Source organism: Nasonia vitripennis, chromosome 2, assembly GCF_009193385.2.
Source record: "Nasonia vitripennis strain AsymCx chromosome 2, Nvit_psr_1.1, whole genome shotgun sequence".
NCBI lineage: Eukaryota > Metazoa > Arthropoda > Insecta > Hymenoptera > Pteromalidae > Nasonia > Nasonia vitripennis.
In genome coordinates this window covers 9,153,109-9,174,193 of record NC_045758.1, presented here as the reverse complement: position 1 = coordinate 9,174,193, position 21,085 = coordinate 9,153,109, and the positions used below count along the sequence as shown (strand labels likewise).

Here is a 21,085-nt window from a genome sequence, read left to right as displayed (position 1 = left end):
GACGACGAGGGGATGCGCCGCTGGGGAGGAAATTGGCGCGAAAATTGCGAGTAGGGGATCGCGTTACTCTGCTTTTTCGAGGCTGCACGACTTTTCAGAGACTTGGGAAGGGTTTTTAAAGCTTCATTTCCTGCGTATTAACGAGGAACGAACGCGGCGGTGCAATGTTCAAAAAGACTTTTCTCTTTTTTGTTGAAACGATAGGAACACGAGATAACAGGATATAGCAGCAGCAGCAGGAGCCTTCATCATTACCGCGTTGAACCGTGTATGGGGAGAGGCGGTACGCAGTTTTGCATGTATTTGCATTGTTGGAAAATTGTTTAGCGAGCCTGTAGCCGACAAGGCAAAGTATTGCGAAAATTCATAGCATACCGCGTGCGGTGCGTTGTGTTGCAAAAGTTTTACGCGCCGCGTAATGAATGGAAATTCGCCAAAAATACCTAGCCGAAAACACGAGTTAAATAATATATGAATTTCGCGTCGAGTGCTCGCACGCCAGCGAATATTCCGCGTATAAGAGCCTTTGTTCAGCAAGCGTATGCGCCGAAGATATTATATAAAAATTGCGTAGTACGAACTTTGTAAATGCAGCTCCGGTATAATATCACGAGGCCTTTAAAGCGTAAAATAACGTTCGATCGAATCGGGTTCTTCTCTCTCGTACGTAATGTATACGTATACTTTTAATCCACCGTAACTGCATTTTGATCGAGCGATAATCGAAGCTTGCCTGTTGCCCATCTGATTAATAGTCGTCGTGTGCATTTATATAGTCGACAAAGAGACACGGCAGCAGCTGAGCCAGTAGGAAACACGCCGACGCGTGTCATCGAGAGACGGGGAAGATCGACGGAATGTCATGCAATCGTCTGTGAAATATATTTGTCGAACGAAACGGACTGGCGCGCGCTCTGAATTTTATCGACGGAAATGTAGCGCGCGCCATAAAACTCCGTCGTAATCGATGCACAACATGTGCCTCTCCCCTGTTAAGCTCGTCCTTTGTGTCCCTTGCGCGCCATACTGCCATTTTCTCCCTGTAAAAGCGAATTTTCTCTCTTTTCCATTAGCTGCGCAAGAATGCGTGGCTCTGACCTAATTAAATTTCATTTGACTATTAGGCGAAAAAGCTGTGATAGAGGAAGAATTGGGTTACGCGAACATTTTCTAGTTAGCGAGAGGAAGTTTTTTTTCCGTCACTACTACACTGTCATGGGAAGTTCGACTTTGGAACGCTGATACATCGGCTAATGCGAATCCGATCCGAATCAGCCGTATAAATTTGTCGAAGCTTTCTACGGGATAAACGAATATATTTTTCGCAACCATCCGCTGCCGTAAAGCAGCAGTTCGCGAATCTTTTCCTCGCACTAAAGCCGCGTCGCAATTTAAAAAGTATTACTGCACCTCCGACAACTGCAATTTCGCACAAAGCTCGCAAACGTATAATTCACCTTTCCGAGCAGATAAAAATTATCCATTACAAGCCTACTTTGAAAGCCGAAGGAAGATTGCAGACGTAGAGCTATAAAAAAATGTTCTCATCTGCAGACGATAGCGCCAACCCGAAGTCATTTTTCGCGATCGACATAAATTTCAATCCACTTACTACGGGGATTTCAATCTTTAAAATATGTCTTATAGACTCCCTCTCCATGCCACTCTCGCTGCAGCTTATCTACTTCCGTTCGTCCGTCCTATATATCCAATCTATAAATTACTTTTCAAGTAGCAACCCACCGACGACCTACAGCCTCCCGAGTCTCGAAGTTCGCGGAAAAGTGCGCGCGAGATAAAGAAGAAGAATTACCGTCTTCCCTGAAACAAACAAACACTCGTCAAGAGTCCAATCTGCAGCCCCGGTACGAGCTGCTACATTAGCATAAATGCAATTCTTCGATGCTCGACTCTCTCTCTCTCTCTCTCTCTCTCTCCTAGCGGTCGGTGCTGCAGAGCATCGTCCGTAGAAAATAATCTCCGGCAAATTGAAATAGCAGCCCAGGCTCTCACGCGCCACTTGATTGCGGTGCGATTCCGCGCGCGGCAAGTTTGTTAAACTCCGAACGGCAAACAGCTCACGACGCGAGAGCACACGTGCACAATGTGTACTTTGTATTACCTCTCTCTCTCTCTCTCTCTCTCTCTCTCTCTCTCACTCGGAGCTGTGAGCCGGTTGTGAGAGAGATACATCGCGCGATATCGCGGAAAACTTGCAGCGCTTCCCTCCAGCTGTTCGGCGAGAGCAGCATCAGGGCTTCGAGAGAGGGAAAAAGTTGCTGTACCAGTTTTGCCTGGAAGCGCAGAGGAGCTTCCGTCGAGCGGATGATTAAATTGCATTCGACGAAAAAAGCTCGGCCCGCTACTGCTCGTTTACTTTTTCACCGCGCGCAGTGCAGTGTTTTCCGTGCGGTCGTTTAATAATGAAGCGGCTGCCATAAATTTAGCGAAAACACGAATTTCATGCTATAGGTGCTGTAAAAAGTAGAAGGGAAAAATCGCCTCGGCAGAGTTTCCAAGTGCGCGCTCGTAAAAATTTAACGCGGCCGGCTGGCTTCGTTATTTATTCATAATAAACCGAATAGATTGATCCATGCTTTATTTAGCTACTACGTCTATCATTAAAAGCTCGTAAATGCCTGAGTAGATGAAGATTCCCGCGAGCTAAGGGCTCCTCTTAAAATTCTTCCGGCTCGCGGGAAAAAAGAGGCGTCAATCTTTTCGGAGATACCTTTCGTAATTCAGCTCTAAATTTCTCATCGGTCGGCCTTTACCCCCCGCGCGCGCTGTATTTTTTATCGGACAGTCAGCGGGTTCTCTGCTCTCTCAGCGTATATATCAAGCCATCCGTGAAAGTAGTGTATAAGAAGAAAGAAGATGAAGGCGGCCGTCGCTAGACGCACTTTCGAGCTTTTGTTTCCTCGCGCTGGCGTGCCGGAAGCGTTAATTAAATTACTTCGGGAGAAGAGAGGAGGGAAAGGGGAAGGGGGAAGAGTCGTGTAAGCTGCCGTGCCTCATGGAGCGCGAGGGTAAACTTTAACTTTATTGCCTTCGCCTACAGTCATCTAGTGGACTACTACTGGCTTGCTCTCGGTTGTTCCGCGGGGCTTCTTCCAAGCCAGCGTGGACAGTGAGTTTTATTTCTTAATCAGACGGAGCTGACCCGCTAGAGTGAGGAAGAGAGAGTTGCCTGCCGTGCTTTATTTCGCTTCACTATTTAAAGGATCTTGATGCAGCAACTCTATACCCTCGAGATATCTCATCCGACTGCCGCTGATGCTCTCGAGCGTGTATAATCGGATTAAGTTAATTCAAGCATGAATCCTCAGCTTTAATATAGATTAGCCTCGTTTCTCGAGGGCCGGGGCTAAGTCTGAGAGAGTGCATAATTGTTTTGCGTTCGAGCTTTCGCATAGCAATGCTTGCATAGGTAAAAAGGGCAACAGTAAAAAGAGACAGTTTTGGACCCGTCTTTCTCCAACCCCTGGCGTCGATATATAGGATATAACAGTCGCGATCAAAAATCCACCGTCTTCGTTTATTTTTCTTCGCGACGGCCGGGGCGAGAAAAATAAGTTAAAAACGGAATTCGGAAAAGCTTATCACAACTTTCACGTTACTGCGCCATCTCTCTTTTTCTCCCTTCCAGCCCACGGGAGAGCTCGCGCGCGCGCGCCCGCGCACTATCGGAAAACTATAGTAATCCCGGCGGCGATCCACGGGATTCGCGGCATCGAGCAACTATATGGCCGGAAGTAGCTACGCCCACCTATAGCACATATATACATACATACACAGAGGGCCGAGCGAAGCCGGCCTTAGTAAATCCAAGGTGCGATATCGTCCCGTAGTAGGGAGCTCGTTATCGTTACCCTTACTCTTTCCCATTCTCTCTTTGCCGGCGCCGCGCCTCCCTTCTCTCCCTCTCGGCCGCAGCAGTTCCTCCCATTCCGGCTGCGCGCACGTCGTCGACTGCAGCTCTCACCTAGGGAAACTTCCGGAAATTAAAGCAATTATCTCGCCGGGCCCCGAGTTTTCCGCGCGCATATAATAAACGAAAACTGACGATTAATCAACCGGCCAGCTTTCCTTTCGCCCTCTATATCATCGGGTGTGTTTTGTTTTTATTTCCGTTCACGGTGAGACCGCATCAAGGGAGATTTCGGTTAAATTTATAATGATTATTGTGCCAGCCGCGAGGGCGATTCTTTCTCGCGCGCGTATTCCGCGCTCGGGTGTGCCGGAGATTGAAAAAAGAGTTAGGAGGCGCGAGAGCGTGATGTATATAGGCGGAAGCTGCGAGAGGCGATGATTTTCGGGATTTGGCCGACTCGGTGTCCCAACAGATAAAGAGACTTACGGTAATTGCCGCGGAAAGCGTTAGCGCAGCCCGGATAATGGCCGGAACGACTTCTTCTTGTCGTCCCTTCTGTCGATTAGTTGGCCGGCGTCGCGAGTGTTTGCACGCAAGTTTGGACTTTGGGTTGTAGGTGTTATATGCGGGTATAGTATAATGGCCGAGGCAAAGACGAAAGTCGAGCCAATGATCCGACGTTTTATGCTGTTTGTTCGGCAACTGTACCGAAATCTTACTTCCGCAGCTTCATCGTCTGTAAAAATCGCGCGCGAACTCCACGCGCGTCTGACCGAACTCGGCCCTTACTACTGGCCGACGCCGTACTATATCTCCGAGAACCTTTTTTCCGCTCTAAAAAGAAAAAGAAAACAGATTATGCAATCAAGTAAAACGGTCGATCGGCTCACAGAGCTGTAAAATCGAAAGATATTCCAGCGAGCCGCAAAAGCTCTTACGCGTGTATAGCCATCGCAGGAGGGTATTTCCGTCGTAATAACCTGGCGAAGCCACATTTTTCTCACCCTCGCTCTCCCCGCGAATCGAATACTGTCGGCAGCGAATACGTACATATAGATTTCCGTACTCCCAGCCGCCTCAAAGTGAATGGCGAACGAGGACGGCCAAAAACGCTTCGCATACATAGAGCCGAGCAGCAGCAGTGCGACGTTATACGAGACAGAGATTTGAATATAAATTCTGCTTTCGAGCAGAGCCGCCGCTTCGAAGGGGGGAAGCGCGTCAAGGGGCAAAGCTGCCGATAGGAAGAGGGCAGGAGAGTGAAATCGAATTGGAAAAATACAAGGATCCCGGAATGCCGCGAGGAAAGATGGAGCCGACGCCCACCCCCGCGCTGCAAACATTTACTTAATGGCATTCCGCAGCGTCCGCATTTCATCGATATATTCCCAAGGCTTTTTCTTTTCAATTCAGTCCCCATACTGCTGCTCGATCGCGCTATCGTGATACTCGATCGGATCTCATCGCTCGCTAATTACACTTTGATTGCAACTTCTTCAGCGGCAACTTTTCGAGCGAGCATGTTAAAATTAACGCCGCGCGCGCGGGGGGCAATAGGTAGCGATGCGCCCCAATCGATACTCTCAGCCCTTTAGCTTTTGCGCCAACTTTCTTTCTCTCGCTCTCTCGCTCTCGCTCTTGTTAACATTGTAAGTTGGTCGATAATTTAAGGGAAACTTTTTAATGGCGATCCGAGCTGCGAGCGAGAGAAAGAGAGAGAGAGAGAGAGAGAAAAGTTGAGGGAAGAAATGGAAATTGAAAGCCGCGCGCGGAAATGTAAGGGGCTTCACCGCGCCCGCGCCGCGCAAGTTAGAAATGCATCTCGAAGTAGCTCTCCGCGCGCGGGCGCGTATAAAAAATATCTCGGCGGCGAAAATGGTCCCATGCAAATGCACACTGTGTATATATATATATATATATACACGTATACATGAGCGCGCAGACGGCCTCAGCGCTGGAATAGAGACAAGTTAAGTTCTGCACGAGGGGAAGAGAGAGTAGACGCGAAGTGCTCGAGCGCGCGTCCTCGGGCGACTCTACACACTGTATATAACAGCGTAACCATTGCTGGCAGCGTAATACCCTCAAACTTTTTAATGGCTAGTGCTTGTGTGTGTCTCGGACTTTCGGAACTGATTACGCGCGCCACGCGCGACGACTTAGCGTGACGAGCGAACTCTCCGCTCTTGACCTATATTACTCGCGCGAATTAATTGAATTTTCCCGAGCTCTTTTTTAAAAGCTCGAAAATTTGATGAAAATCTCAACGAGCCCGACACAAAAAGCCGTCGTCTCCACCTTGCGCGCACTCGGCGTCGCCGGAAATTGAGTTTTGCAATAAACCGCTGGTAGGTAGGGGAGGTATAGTCGCGAATAATATTCTCTCTATGGAGTCCCGCGGCATAAGCAGTAAGTAAGCTTCCTCATTAAAGCTCCCCCGTTTATTCGAGCGGCGCCAGCACGTACTCTAGTCTCTGGTCTGACTCTTTCTCTCCGCGCGGTGCATAAAATTCCGAGAAACTTCTTAATGGAGATCAGGCCGGGCTCATAAAGCAACGGCGACGACGACAGCGGCGGCTTCTGCTCGCTTCCTGTCGGAGAGAGAGTGGTAGTCCTTTTGTCTGCTGCTGCTCTCTCGCTGCGAGCTATCGATTATGCATGCGGCACACGCCGGGATAATCGAAGACGTTCGTCGCGAGTCTCCAATCCCGCGCCTCTGTGTGTGTGTGTGTGAGAGAGAAGTCGGAGGAACGAGCGAATGTCGCGATAATGGAAAAACAAAAGCCGACGACTGCCGGGAATATACAATAAAGCTCTTGCTTGCTGTGCTCTGTCGTATTGAAATGATTGACGGGACGACTGACGGCGAGGTGTATATGTGCAAATCCAGAAAAAACCAGACACTTTTGGGGGTCTGAGTGAACGAAATTGAAATTTGCGGGCACACCTCCCAGACCAACTTTTTTGATCCTTATAACTTTTGACCGCTCGGATCAAAAGTTATAAGGATTATAAAAATAAGAAAAATCGCTAATTTTCGTAAAAAATCGAAAAATTGGTGATTTTTTGCCATTTTAAAGCCTAGACAACTTTTGACCTAGGCGGCCATTCTTAACTCACCAGCCCTCAAATTAATTCTTTTTTTTAATACTTTGATTCTATTAAAACACATTTTTGGATTGCGCCTCCAGACAAAAAGTGTCAATTTTCTGATTTTCGGTTATTTTCCCCGTGTTAAATTCCCATAAGAGAATTTAAAGTGCCCGGCAAAAAAAAAAAAAAAAAGTATTTCGTAATCGCGGGAACCCAAGGTTTTTCAGGTTCTGGGTGGCGTAAGGAACCCAAGAAAGTTGGTCTGGGAGGTGTGCCCTCAAATTTCAATTTCGTTCACTCTGGCCCCCAAAAGTGTTCGGTTTTTTCTGGATTTACACATATAGGATGGTGACGCGCTGTGATTGCTTTGAGAAACGCCGCGAGAAAGCGAGGCATTACCAACAACAAAGTCGATACATGATCTAATTTGTCCGAGGGAAGTTTTATACGCTCCTGATGGATGGAACGCGACGAGGCACGAAGAGAGATCGCGCTCTTGCAAAGATACGTGCACCCGCGCACCATTTTATTGCTACGGTTCCGAGTTGTACGTTGCACGCGTTTCGACGAAACGGCCAATAATGCTCTTTTCTACGTCTAAACGCGAGTTGGCTTTTGTAACGTCCCCCCTCTTCTCTGTCTATCGATCTTCCTGGGCTTTGGCTACGGTTTTTTTCGGAAACAAACAAACTGCAAAAAAAAAAATCGTTAAACAAAGAAGCAGGGTGAAATAAAACAGAAAGTTCTATAACCAATAAATATGAAGAGTATTTGTTGAACACTTGTTCATTTGTGAGGAATTTACATTATGATGTGGCTCATTCAAAAGCTACACCTACACTGGCACAACGAAGGTATGACGCGTATAAGAAACTAGAATATTAATATTTTATTGTCTATCGATCTCTCTCGACTCTGCGCCACCAATTTTTCTCGCAGACGAACAGAGTAGAAAAAATCATCGAAAATCGCAGAACAAAGGAGCGGCACGTAGTCTCTTGAAAATTTCATCTTCGATTATTTCTTCGCATTGTACACACACGTCACACGCACAAATACAGGCGAGTTGCTCGAGTTCCGGACTCAAATAAATATAAAAGTTTGGCAGGCCGCGCTATCGCTCATGCTCGCGCCGCGGAAAGAGCTTGCGCGCGGCTGGCGCACGTACGTCGAAATGTTTTGAAAGAAGGGAAGAAGATCCCAAGTCTCGCTAAGTGGGTTAAAGGGGAGACACCTGCATATACGCAGCCGCCGCCAGCGTAAACTTTTTGACAGGCAAAACGAATCACGCCGCTCAACGAAATATCCGCGCGCGCGCGAGCGGCGAAAGGCTCGCGCCGTACACTCTTCTCTGCCGCCGACGGATACGTCAAGAGCAAGTATATATCGCTTCGCGAAACTTTCATTCGCGGCGTATGTACACACACTAGTAAATATCGCGTAAGCTCTGTTCTCGGCTATAGTTGCTGCGCGGATTACTAAAGCTCACGCTAATTATACGCGCGTCCTCGCGAGCCAATAATTTTGATACGAGCGTATAATCGTTAGCCGAAAAACAATCGCTGGATAATACAGGCGCTCGCGCGGTAACGGACGAGCCTCGATAGCTCGCAAAAGTCCATTACAATGCAGCCTACGTAATTTCGCGGGGTGGTATAGGGGTATACAGTATACCCAGCGGCGTCGCGGCAATACAGAGGGTTTAAATTGATGTCGGAATGCGCGGCGCGAATGAAATTGCGATTCCCGGCGGTCGCTGTGTCAGGGAACGCGGCTCTAATCAGCCTAATCAGTCAGATATCTCGCGTGCAATCAAGCCGAGTCGCTGATTAATTACGCGTTTAGTCGGCCCAAGACGATTTAGTAGCCCCTCAAGGAGGTGCTGTAGGTATATATCTAACGCGCGCACCCGAGGTGCAAAACACTCGGATGGATATTCCGAGAGGGAATCGCCTCTAACCCGAAAGCTCTAATTGACAAATTGCTAATACGCGGCTGCTCTGACGAACGACCTCCGATATTGGCTGCTCGCCTCTCGTTCTTTTCTTCCGCCGGGAGCTCGGCTATACCGCTTCTTTAATGGTTCATTTAGCCTAACGAGATTAGAAAGCGGAGCTGAAGGGAAGTAATTGCGCGCCTCGTAAATCTTGATTTTTTTCCCTCGCCACCCAACAAATCCTCCCGCGCGCGCGCGCCGACGTGTTAACCAGCCCGATCAACACCGTGTTGGGATTCTCGACGAGGTAGCTTGCGCGCGCGTTCATCAACGGCTGCACATGTATAATACGAACGATGAATAAATATTAATGGCTGTACGTTTCTCCCGTCGTGTGTCCGCCAGTGAAATCAGCAGCAGCATCGCTGGCGGTGGATTCGGAGAAACGCGCGCGGCTGATGCTTGCAAATGAGCCGGGCTGACTGGGATCAGAGATGCGGCGAAGCTAGTCCGTTGCGTGCCGCCCACGCAAACTGGATTATCTTTGTATCATTAGCTTTTGACGCTGCTGCAGCCGGCGGGCCTCGTCGCGCTTTATTTGCATGCATTGATGAAGTCGCCGGCGACGGACAGGTAATGCGCCATCCCTAGCGCCTCTAATGATGTACTCCCCAGTTGCGACGTACTTTATATGCCTTATTTCCTGTTAGCTCGTCTGTGGTAGTACGCATGTGGAAGTAGAGCGATATAGTGTGTACGCTCTTGAACAGGTCGGAAATTTACTTTGGTCTATTGCAGTATTGCAGTCTATTTTTTGCACGCTATACCTTCGTTTTGCAAATATATTGATTCTTAAGGGGGCACACCACCTTTGAAATTAAAATCAAAATTTTTCATTAAAAATGTATAAATACTTATATAAATGAACCAAATTTTTATTACTATTCTTAGACATAATTACCTTTATTTTGATGGTTTTAAACCATCTATATACCTCTATAATACCTACGTATAGTAGGGAGTCCATGTTTTAAATTTCATAGAAAAAACGTTACATGATAGTTATGTTAAAATTAATCAAAAATTAATAAAAAAAATCAGTAATATGCTTATAAAACTTTTTCTATGAAATTTAAACCAAATCCCCTCATTCATACCATAACTAATGTACTTTTAAACAATATCCTAGAGTTTGAGCTCATTTGGGCCATTCGTTCATTTGGAATCTTACGGTAAGTGAATTATGGACTCCCTACTATACGTAGGTATTATAGAGGTATATAGAAGGTCTAAAACCATCAAAATAAATAGTCCGGGCGCTGAGGGGGGTTTGAGTGATCCATTTTTAATATGTGAAGTCGCCACGGTAACCAAACTTTTCTTTGTGTATTTTGAGGCGTAGAATCCGAATTTCGAGGTTTCCGGGCAAACAAGTTGTTATTTTTTTGTTTATTTAACAATTTAATGAAAAATTGATGATTTTTGCGTATTCTTATGGAATGTATGCATATAATAATGTGCGATACATAACTATATATGTATTTTGAGGCGCAGAACTCAAATTTGACAGTTTTCATCTCAGTAAATTATTAGATTATTAATTATTTAACAATTTAATGCATAAAACGTCGATTTTCGCGTATTCTCGTATTATATATGTGTGACACATCGATTTATACGTTTTTTAGGGTGTAGAACACGAAACCAATAGTCTATAGCCTAAAAATTTGTTAGATTGTTTATTATTTAACAATGTATTGCATAAAACGTCGATTTTCGCGGATATTCTTACGGAATATGTGTTTTATCAATATGTACGTATTTCGCGTATTTGCAAATAAAATGTAATATGACTTTTGACTTTTCAATAAATGTTATACTTATGTAGTCTCTCAGAACGCGCTATGTTCGAGCGCGGCAGCTCCGAGCGCGGCATGATTGAACTTGCATCTTTTCGCGCGGAAACATGCACAGCGCAGTGCGTGCATCTCGCTCAGTGTAGTCAGTTAGCTCGCTTGCGACGGAAGCTTCTTTGGGAAATGGAGTCCTTAAAAGTTAATAATAATACTTCATTAGACAGTGATACGCAAGTGTTTAATAAAACTTTGTGCATTATTTGTCAGCTCAATAATGGAAAATTGATACAAAGTGAAACCGGTTGTGCGACTGTTCGCTGGGCTGCTAGTCAGAGGAATGATATTGTGCATTCGAGAGTTAGTACTTTGAGTACTGATGAACTTTTTTATTATCATATGAGTAATCCTTGTTATCGCTCATATATGAATAAGGAGAAGGTTGCTCGAGTACTTAAGAATAATAAAACTCAGGGAAATAGTGAAATCGACAGCAGTGGAAAAGCAATTAACGATAGTGAGACTGGATGCAGTACCTTTGCTACAGATCGACTATCAAGGTATGTACATAAAGAAAAAAGACAATCAGACTGCAGCTGTGTTATCTGCGATTCGGTATTATGTGATCACGATTCGAAAACTTCAAAGATTTACGAACCAAAAAGAGCAGAAATTTTTTTGCTATAATACGATTTTATAATAATGAAATAACTGCGAGGTGCTTTGATGTCGAAAATCCAAATGACATCTTAACTCAAGAAATATATTTTCATAAAAACTGCTTGAGAAGACTTGAAGGAAAGTATATGCGTGGAAGCAAAGTTGATGTAGACATTGATTTAAGTACGTTTTTAGAAGTGTCATTTAATGAACCGCAATCAGCATTATACGAAAAGTCTTTCAATTCAACACTATACGACTAGTCATTTTATAATTCACAGTCCACGTTAAATGAAGAGTCGTTAAACAATTCACAGTCAACAGTAGGCGAAGAATCAGTTCCATATACGTTTTTCCAGAAAAGCGAAGCGATATCTCACGTAATGAATTCTTTTATACCTCGAGTGAAAAAGGGAGAAGTATTTTCATTGTCAAATGCTCGTGATCAAACAAATAAAATAACAGATCCAAAAACAATAGTCACAAATAAAGATATTAAAAAATATTTAGTAAAGAACTTTAATGACGATATAGAATTTTTAATTCCATCAGACAAAAAACAACCTACACTGTTTTATTCATCAAAAATATCATTTGAAAAAATTATTAATAGGTTACAACCAATGAATATCATAAAAGAATCCGCAAGTATAATTAGGGATTCATTAAATCGCGTTAATTTCGACCTTGAAGGCAAATTTTTTGATGAAAACTGTCTAAAATCGTCATGGGAAAATGTGGAAATTTCGAACGAGCTTGTTATATTTTTTAGTGAATTATATAATATTCAAAAAAAAGCTTCGCGACACTCAAGAGCATTCAAATAAGTATGGAGAAGTGACTGTAGATAAAACGTTGAAAATTAAATCATTGTTCCAAATCATGTACTATATTTTAAAAAATGGAAAACTAGAAACTCCATTACATATTATGAACAGTATAGCTATATACATCACTTGTAAAAGTAAAAATCTTATTCAAAGTTTAAATCATTTAGGACTCAGAATTTCATATGATGAATTACTAAAATGTAAAACCGCTCTAGCATTATTTACAATTGAATCAGGTTCAGATAGTATTTCGATTCCAAGTAATTTTTCTAAAACTAAATTTACAAAAGGAGCTTTTGACAATTTCGACCATAATGAAGCCACGACATCAGGCTTAAACCGTATCCACGACACTGTTTGTGTGTTATTTCAAGAATCTTCGAGTACCGTTCTCCAGAAACCAAACGTATCGAATACATCAGTAAATAAAAAAAATAAATCATTAAGTGAAATATTAGAATGTCAAAAGCTCCAGAATTTTTATAAGCCTGCTAGTAAGATTGTTCTTTCTTCAGAATTTGCTAGTGATGACTTTTCAATAAGTCCTGAAATGTATAGAATACTTCGTAAGGAAGATTTTGCCTGGTTATTGTGTCGGATGAATATTTCAAATGCTTTATTGCCGGAAAATAATACATAAACAACCCCAACGTGGTCTGCTTTTAACTCGATTGTAATAGAAGATAAACGAAATATTCAAAACGTTGGTTTTTTACCGATAATACCGCACCATGTTACAGAATTTTCTGAAAGATTTTTCTTGCTTGGAGAAGCCTCACAACGAATGCAATTAGAATCATTTTTAAATAAAAAAATAAATTGTTAAATAATAAACAATCTAACAAATTTTTAGGCTATAGACTATTGGTTTCGTGTTCTACACCCTAAAAAACGTATAAATCGATGTGTCACACATATATAATACGAGAATACGCGAAAATCGACGTTTTATTCAATAAATTGTTAAATAATACACAATCTAACAAATTTTTAGACTATAGACTATCGGTTTCGTGTTAAACACCCTAAAAAACGTATAAATCGATGTGTCACACATATATAATACGAGAATACGCGAAAATCGACGTTTTATGCAATAAATTGTTAAATAACTAATAATCTAATAATTTATTGAGATGATAACTGTCAAATTTGAGTTCTGCGCCTCAAAATACATATATAGTTATGTATCGCACATTATTATATGCATACATTTCATGAGAATATGCAAAAATCATCAATTTTTCATTAAATTGTTAAATAAACAAAAAAATAACAACTTTTCGCTCGGAAACCACGAAATTCGGATTCTACGCCTCAAAATACATAAAAAAACGTTTGGTTACCGTGGCGACCTCATATATTAAAAATGGATCACTCAGACCCCCCTCAGCGCCCGGACTAAAAGGTAATTATGTCTAAGAATAGTAATAAAAATTTGGTTCATTTATATAAGTATTTATAAATTTTTAATGAAAAATTTTGATTTTAATTTCAAAGGTGGTGTGCCTCCTTAAGCAAGGTGAAACATAAATTGTTGGCAAACAATGTGAACGCGTTTGACTTTTTTTCATTTCATTTTCAGCTTATAAAAATTGATGAATAGAAACTACGACATAACTTTAGTGTCGTTGGTGCGGCTGTCCGTTACGGATTCAACCTGTTACCGAAGAATTAATCGTAGTAAAAATGTTCTTTCTATTGCAAATTTTGACAGTAGCTGTAATTGCGGAAAGTAATTTGTTAAACACAGTAACAAAATTTCAATTCGGTTTAGTTCTAGATCGCCTTTTTTGTCAAATAAACCCACATTGTGCAACAATTCTTGTAAATCTAGAGTATACGAATGGAAAGCAATTGGATCATTTTTTCCAAAAAGTGAACGATTATGGTGTAACAATGGCGTCAGATGTGATGCACGTCAAAAATATCGATGGTGGCAAATTGTCAGGAATATACATAATTCTTGAAAATTTAGAACATGAAAAAATAAACACATCTCAAGCCCAAAATATTTTGAATGGAATTGCGGATATATCTCCAGTACAACCAAGACCAAAGTGTTTGTTGATATTATTCGGAGGCTTAGGCCTGGAAAACAATTACATCAAAACTGTTTTGCAGTATGCATGGTTCTTTAAATTTTTGGACTTTACAATGCTTGTAGAAGGTACTGCTGCAGACGATATCGTATTTTTCAATTACAATCCGTTCTCAAAATCTATAAATACCGGTCACGTTACAACTGTAGTTGACATTTTTCCCGACAAAAATAACGATGTAATGGGATATAAGCTAAGAATAATGGCATTTGATATGCCACCCCTTATAGTCGTTAAAACTGAGCATGGAAAGATGAAGGTTAGTGGAACTAATTACTTTGTTTTGGAGACTGTGGCCAAAAAGTTGAACTTTCAATTGCAGTTTCTTAACAAGTCAGCCTCTAATATTAACAATATCGTATACAAACTATTCTACAATTTAGAAAATAATGAAATAAGTATGTCAACTACTGTTTGTTTAATGGGCACATACTTTTATGGAAAACAATGTGTTGCAGGCACACCTCTAACACAGAGCAAAAAAGTTTTTATAGTCCCTGTGAGGCAAACGTATAAGAAACATTTTTCCAGACATTTTCTAATATTTATAATCAGTTTCCCAATATTCTTGGTATTATTTATTGTTTTGAGCCAGCTACTACATTTTTCACCAAGTCATTGGAGTGTTATGCAAATATATCAATTGCTTTTAGGAATGACGATTTCGCAGCCCCGCAAAAATGCTGAAAGAGCAATTTTTTTGTAATAATCCTACTATCTTTGAAATATTCTGCTGTATTATTCTCAAAGTTTGCAGATGTACGATTTATGCATGGCGAAGAAAATTTTAATAGCGTCGATGATTTAGTATAGTCTGGAATGACATTGTACAGGTTTGAAGTGAATCATTACAAAGATTTGACGTTGGAAAAGCTTTTTGCAAACAGTATACCGTCAGATAATATGGCGGAGTGCGTGAGCAAAGTCATATCAACTAAAAATGGAATTTGTCCATTGCCAGATATGATAGCAAAACATTTAGTAGAAAAATCTCTAGGAGCTGATAAAACACGTAAAATAAAAATTGACGGACCATCGTTCAACGAGGAAGTTGCTGCCTTTGCCTACGAGAAGGCCTCTCCATTTGCAGTGAAAATTGAAAAAGTCTTACAACGTCTTGTGGAATCGGAACTTTCGAATTGGTGATACAACTGATTCATCTATCGGCGTATCCGTGAGCAATACTACTGACTTAGTCGTTAATGTATATCCTTTAGTCGTACCTTTAGGCATTGGATGCTTTGTCGCAACCATAGTTTTTATTATTGAACTGTTGATTGTTTGCGTTAGGTTTTATCTATATTGAAATGTATCTTTGCGTATGATATCAATAAAGTTTGAATAAAGGCGAATGAATTTCTTTTAAGTGTATTTTATAAAAATTCGTATTGCAAGGTTTTTAGTTCATAAAAAATATCCTTTAGCAACATATTTAGCATTATTTAAACACGTTACTAACGCAATTAGAAAGCAAATTCTGAAACGAAATAATAATATTTAAATGAGGATTCATCTCGTAGATCGTCTTTTTTGTCAAATTTCAGTAAATACACATGTTAAACGTAATTAGAGAAATTCAATTTTATTTGTTAATTAATTCACTTTTAATTAGATACTTCAATTATCGACGGAAAGTTGGCTTCCCGTCAAAGGTTAATTAACAGCCCGTGCCAGTGATTTTCAGAGATATTATTTTGCTGAAAAGTACTTAGAAAATAAACCCTCCAGTTTGACGATGAGAAATACTGAATGAGCATACGTGCCGTACAATGGGAAAAATTTTGCTATACGCGCGTACTTGTAAAGTAACAAAGAACGAAACGCGACGCTCCACTGATTCAATTCCCGACTGCAGCTCTTGTTCTCTTGCAGCCCGAGAGCCGAGAAAGAGCTTCTATAACACGCAGAAAGAAAATCCCGAGAAACGACTCTTTCGTTTTTCTCTACATATACGCGACACCGCCACGTGTGTACGTGAGTGTGCGTGTCATTGCAGGCGACGAAAGATCAGCGGCGAATGATGAATGGCCCCGAAACAAAGGCGTCGGTAGGTGTACTTTTTCTTCTTCTCCCCTTCTCCCCCTATTCTCTTGTTCTTTTCTCAAGAGAGAAAGCCCGCCGAAACTGCAGCTAAACACAACATGCTGCACTCCCTCGTGTGTTTAAGCGAAAAGCCAGTCTAAGACCGCTGCGCGCCGAGAGTCTATGTCTCTCTGTTTTCCGAGAGAGACTCGATTGTATATCTCTACGGAGCAAACTCGTCTTCTTGACTTTTGCATTCTTCTCTCGAATACCACGTGAGTCAAGAGAGTGAGCGTTGCCACTGCGATGTACAGCGCTTGCGAGCTTTCGCGCTAAGAGTGTACACGTAGGGAGTTATTGCGTCTTTTTTTGATCAAAAGAAATCGGGTCTGACCATATCAGGGACTGTACTACTCGACACTGGCATATTCTCACTATAAGTCAGAGTGACATTCTCAACACGGACTTTTACGTTTTCCACTACGCCCAAATAGCTTCGTCGAAAGAGAAAAACTGCAGGTACTAAACAAATTTCCAACTCCACAAAGCACATGTCGTAAAGCATAAAGCGCGCGACAATAAAAACTCACATTTGCTCGTTACACACTTTGGAAATTATTTATCGTCGCACGACGCGCTTCTATAGAGAGACAGAAAGAAACGCGACGACGAGTCATTAAAAGTCTTGAAAAGCCTGTGCCCGTAGAAAACCCAGATATGTTTGAATGGTTTCGCAAACAATGGGAGCTAACTTCTCTGGCTCATCCGCGTCAGCGTTATACGTGTGGCCCGGCCAATTATCCCTATGCCCGTCGACGAGCGCGACGTGTCCTCGAGGAAGCCGAAATCGGACGCGCCGTATAAAACGCGCGTCGGCCTGGTAAAAGAGACGAATTCTTCGTTGATTGCTTTTACCAGCACTGAGAGCGAGAGAGAGAGAGAGAGAGAGAGAGAGAGAGAGAGAGAGAGAGAGAGAGAGAGAGAGAGAGAGAGAGAGAGAGAGAGAGAGAGAGAGAGAGAGAGAGAGAGATTTGGCTGCTGCTGCTACTGCTGCTGTTCGACAAGCCTCGCGAGTGAATATGTGTACACGGCAGTTTACTCCCGGCGCCGAATGGAAAGCAATTAGCTACCTCGCATACTAATTTCGACGCGGGGATCCCTCGATGTTTGCGCGCTCTGCATCGGGCTTGAGAGTTGCGGGTGACGCAACAACTTTTTGTACTCATTTTCAACAATTATAGTTGCAACTCGTTCCGACTCGAATCCACGAGGGATGATAAAGGCGGATAATATTGTTTCTCTCGGAAGATCTGACAGCAGTCCATGTAAGATCTCACGCTGCTATCCCTTGTACAGGTATATAGATAGATCGCATTGGGAATGCGAGTGAGAGAAAGAGGAAAGGAGAGGGTCGTCGGTTCGTTAGACAGCGCAACGCGCGCGCGAGCGGAGCTCGAAGACGAATTGAATTGGCTGTAGCGAGAGGCTCGAGAGCGACTTCGAGGCGGATAATTGGCCTTGGGCAAACATGGAGCAGACTCTATATATACCGCTACACGCGCCCCTTCGAAGATATCTCGCCCTCGTCCGAGTCCGAGATCCCGACTTATTTACGGGAATTACGTGCGCGCAAGCGGGAAAAATTATTTCGATGCTTTGTGTTGTGCTGCACGGACTAGAGTGGATTATTACGTGTGTATACACTGCAAATCTACAATTTTCTCTCGCGAGTTTATTCGGCCAGACAGCTGGGACAGATTTATTATATAACGCGATGGGTGACGCACCCATACTGGTACCGGTGGTAAGTCAGATGAGAGAATAATAAGAGTCACGAAAGAAGAATCCTTAGAGAGGAATGAGAGATAATTAGTTGGCGTAGGCGGTACACCGCTATATCTAGACTCGATGCGCCGATTGTGCTGGGAATAAAAGAAAGTGTCTACAAAAGGCAATACAACGCCTCTCAATAAAGCGATACAGAGACGTATCCGAGATCGCGACTACCGGCAATCTCACGAATCACGTATGCAATTACGCGGGACGCTGCAGAGGCTATACATCGATTCGATTTCTCTTGTCGCGTATACGTACATCCTCCTCCTCTACAGTACTACTCCTCCCGATATGCCACTGCTCTCGCGCTGCACAGATGGAAATTGCTGTTTGCAGGCATCTGGTGATGTCGTACTTCCCCCTATCTCTCTCTCCCTGTCCCTCTGTGAGCCCGTAGTCCGCAGCATTCGTAATCACTCGCCGGTACTTGTACGCACGTGGTCCAGCGAGCTCATATTTGATGGATATCTCCGCGACCATAGCGCCCGCGCGCGCGTGTGTGTTGCATCCCTTGATCCCGAGGGTCGATTTAATTGAATAGCCGTGCCTTACGCCGCCGATTAATTAGTCGCGCGCACTTGCCGCAAGCGATCGGCCTTCGTTCATTTTATTACATAACGCTGAAATCGGGTAGAGCGAGGAAATAACGTTCGGGCTTCTTTTGTTGTAAGCGTGTATTTACTTTGTGATAAGAAAAAAAGATCAGATGGCTTCGAAAGTTAACAGATATTCCGTCAGCGCCGCGTACACTTGCTTCTTCACATATTTACCGTCGTACTTGTTGATTACGGAATCCATGGTTGAAACGATGGCTGCGCGAAGGTCATTTACAAGCCCGAGCCAGTCTTTCACAGATCACTTTGTCCTTGTATTCAGTTGTCTTTTAAGATCGTCTTTCAATTGGCAAGTGAAGGAGTTACTTTTGGGCGTGCAGACATTTATATGTGCTTCTAACAAATTTTTTTCGCTCGCGAGGTTCTTCTCGTATTGCTTCAAGTCTTGTAAAAAATATGATGTTTGAACGTTCGCTTGCTTGTATTGTATGATTCTTTTACTGATTTGACGAGTATATTTTTGTTTTTACCAGGTCCAAGTATACATCTTCTCTTTCACGAATTTTTTTTTGCGCAGAGGCTCGACGGCGTCCATCATTTTTTTCTCAGCGTCTGTCACAAACTCATTTAGTTTGTTTTGGAAAATGCTGTCACACGTGAAAACGTCGGTTTTACTGGACGTGAAAAGAACTAAGAACTTTCTAGAAGGAAACGTATGCATCGTTGTTATAGTTTTCAAAAATCGTATAATACTGCCAGAGGCATGTTTTAACCTGTTTTTGTTCCGAAAATTCAGCGACGATCTCGTTCCGCAGCCCAGACCATACGTTGTTTTCCAAGATATCCAAGCTCTCGTTCAATCTTGACTCACAGTTACGAATCTTTTTCGTAGTATTCTTCGGCTTCCTTTACAGTCATGTAGCCTTGATTTTGGGCGCCTGGTTGCTAAATTAAAAGTTCGTCAATGCGATGTCAAAAAATTCAATCTTTTGCACTGTCAACAATTAGCATTTTAATACTTACAACGTCTGGATTCATGTCCACGAACGAATCATAGTTCGAATACTCTTCGTCCGAATAATCTGTCGGATCCGCCGTCGCGACGGCGAAAATTCCGAAAGCCAAAATCACCCACCCAGAAACGCGCGCCGTTCGTTGATTCAACAAACGAGAACAGAGAGTGGTACATCTATATAACTGGAACACAAAAAAAGCATAGTTTGAAACTTAAGGATTCATTGTGCAAGTTAGTCCATGCACAGTCGCGTTTTATAACGGGCCGAGCGAGATGCGAAAGCAATGGGAAAGGGGCTAGTCGTTTGATTAAAGGCCGTCATAGCACTCGTTCTCGTTCGCTCGGGCCATCGGAGCATCTTTTAATTGCTTGTTGCTTTCGCCGCGTATGTGCGCTAGGTCATGCACTCGCATAGCTAGCGTTAATTTGGAAAATAATAAACGCGCTACTGTGATTAAATATCGATCGCGGTGGTCAATGCATATAGTCGTTGTGTTGACGTAGCGCTGATAATACCGTGTGTATTCGGGGATATAGTCTCTGTTTTATGCTCGCCATTTCCCGATGACAGTCGAGTGCGCGGGCTGAAATTATTGTCACGCGCGTCGGGGGCCGTTTTTCGCGGTATATCGGATCGTAATCCACGGTTAAATATGACCGATTTGTCATACGAAGTTTAGGATGAAGCCTGAAGCAGCGACGACTATGTGGCTTTGAATTGAACGTCGGAGAGAAACTCATTAGCGAGTCGCAAACTATATCGCTTTCAATTGATGCGCGCGGTTCGTAATTAGAAAGTTAGTTTGGTTTCTTTTTCAAATTTACGCTCTCGACTATACACAATGCGCTGCGCTGGAGCGTTGAGCTGCAAGGTGCTGGCGAACAGAAAGGGAATACGATATGACGTGAGAGAGGGCGGTATAAGCGCTCGCTAGCGATGCTGCAGCGCCTTGTGCAATACATAAGCATGATGTATATATTTAGCCAAGTTGGCGGTCTGTTGCTGCGCGCACAGAGCCATGCAAAACAGGTTTCGGCTGATGCTGCGCGTATTGTGAATTGTGATGTACGGCGCAAGTTAACTCCCCGACAAGCGTGTATACCTACCTGTCGGGCTGATAGCTCGCGACGTCTGTTTTCCTTCTTGGGACTTGCTTTGCCAAATTCATTAAGAATCGCATATCGCACGAGCTAAGAACACTGCAGGTGACGACAAGCGCTGATATTGTTCCTGCACTGGCTGAATAAATCTTCCTTAGCTTCGCTCGACCGCGCACTGCATCAGCTGGCACAAAGCGCAGCGATTGGGT

The 21,085-nt window shown here is 43.0% G+C and overlaps 1 long non-coding RNA gene across 1 annotated transcript; it reads right to left on the bottom strand.

Annotated features, from left to right (window-relative positions):
* Positions 1–18,881: 18,881 nt before the first annotated feature.
* On the bottom strand, positions 18,882–19,954 carry LOC116416111. Its single transcript, XR_004226635.1, has 3 exons — positions 19,784–19,954; positions 19,534–19,705; positions 18,882–19,461 (listed from the first exon to the last, which is right to left on the bottom strand). It is a non-coding gene; the product is annotated as an uncharacterized LOC116416111 (long non-coding RNA).
* Between the last annotated feature and the right edge of the window lie 1,131 nt (positions 19,955–21,085).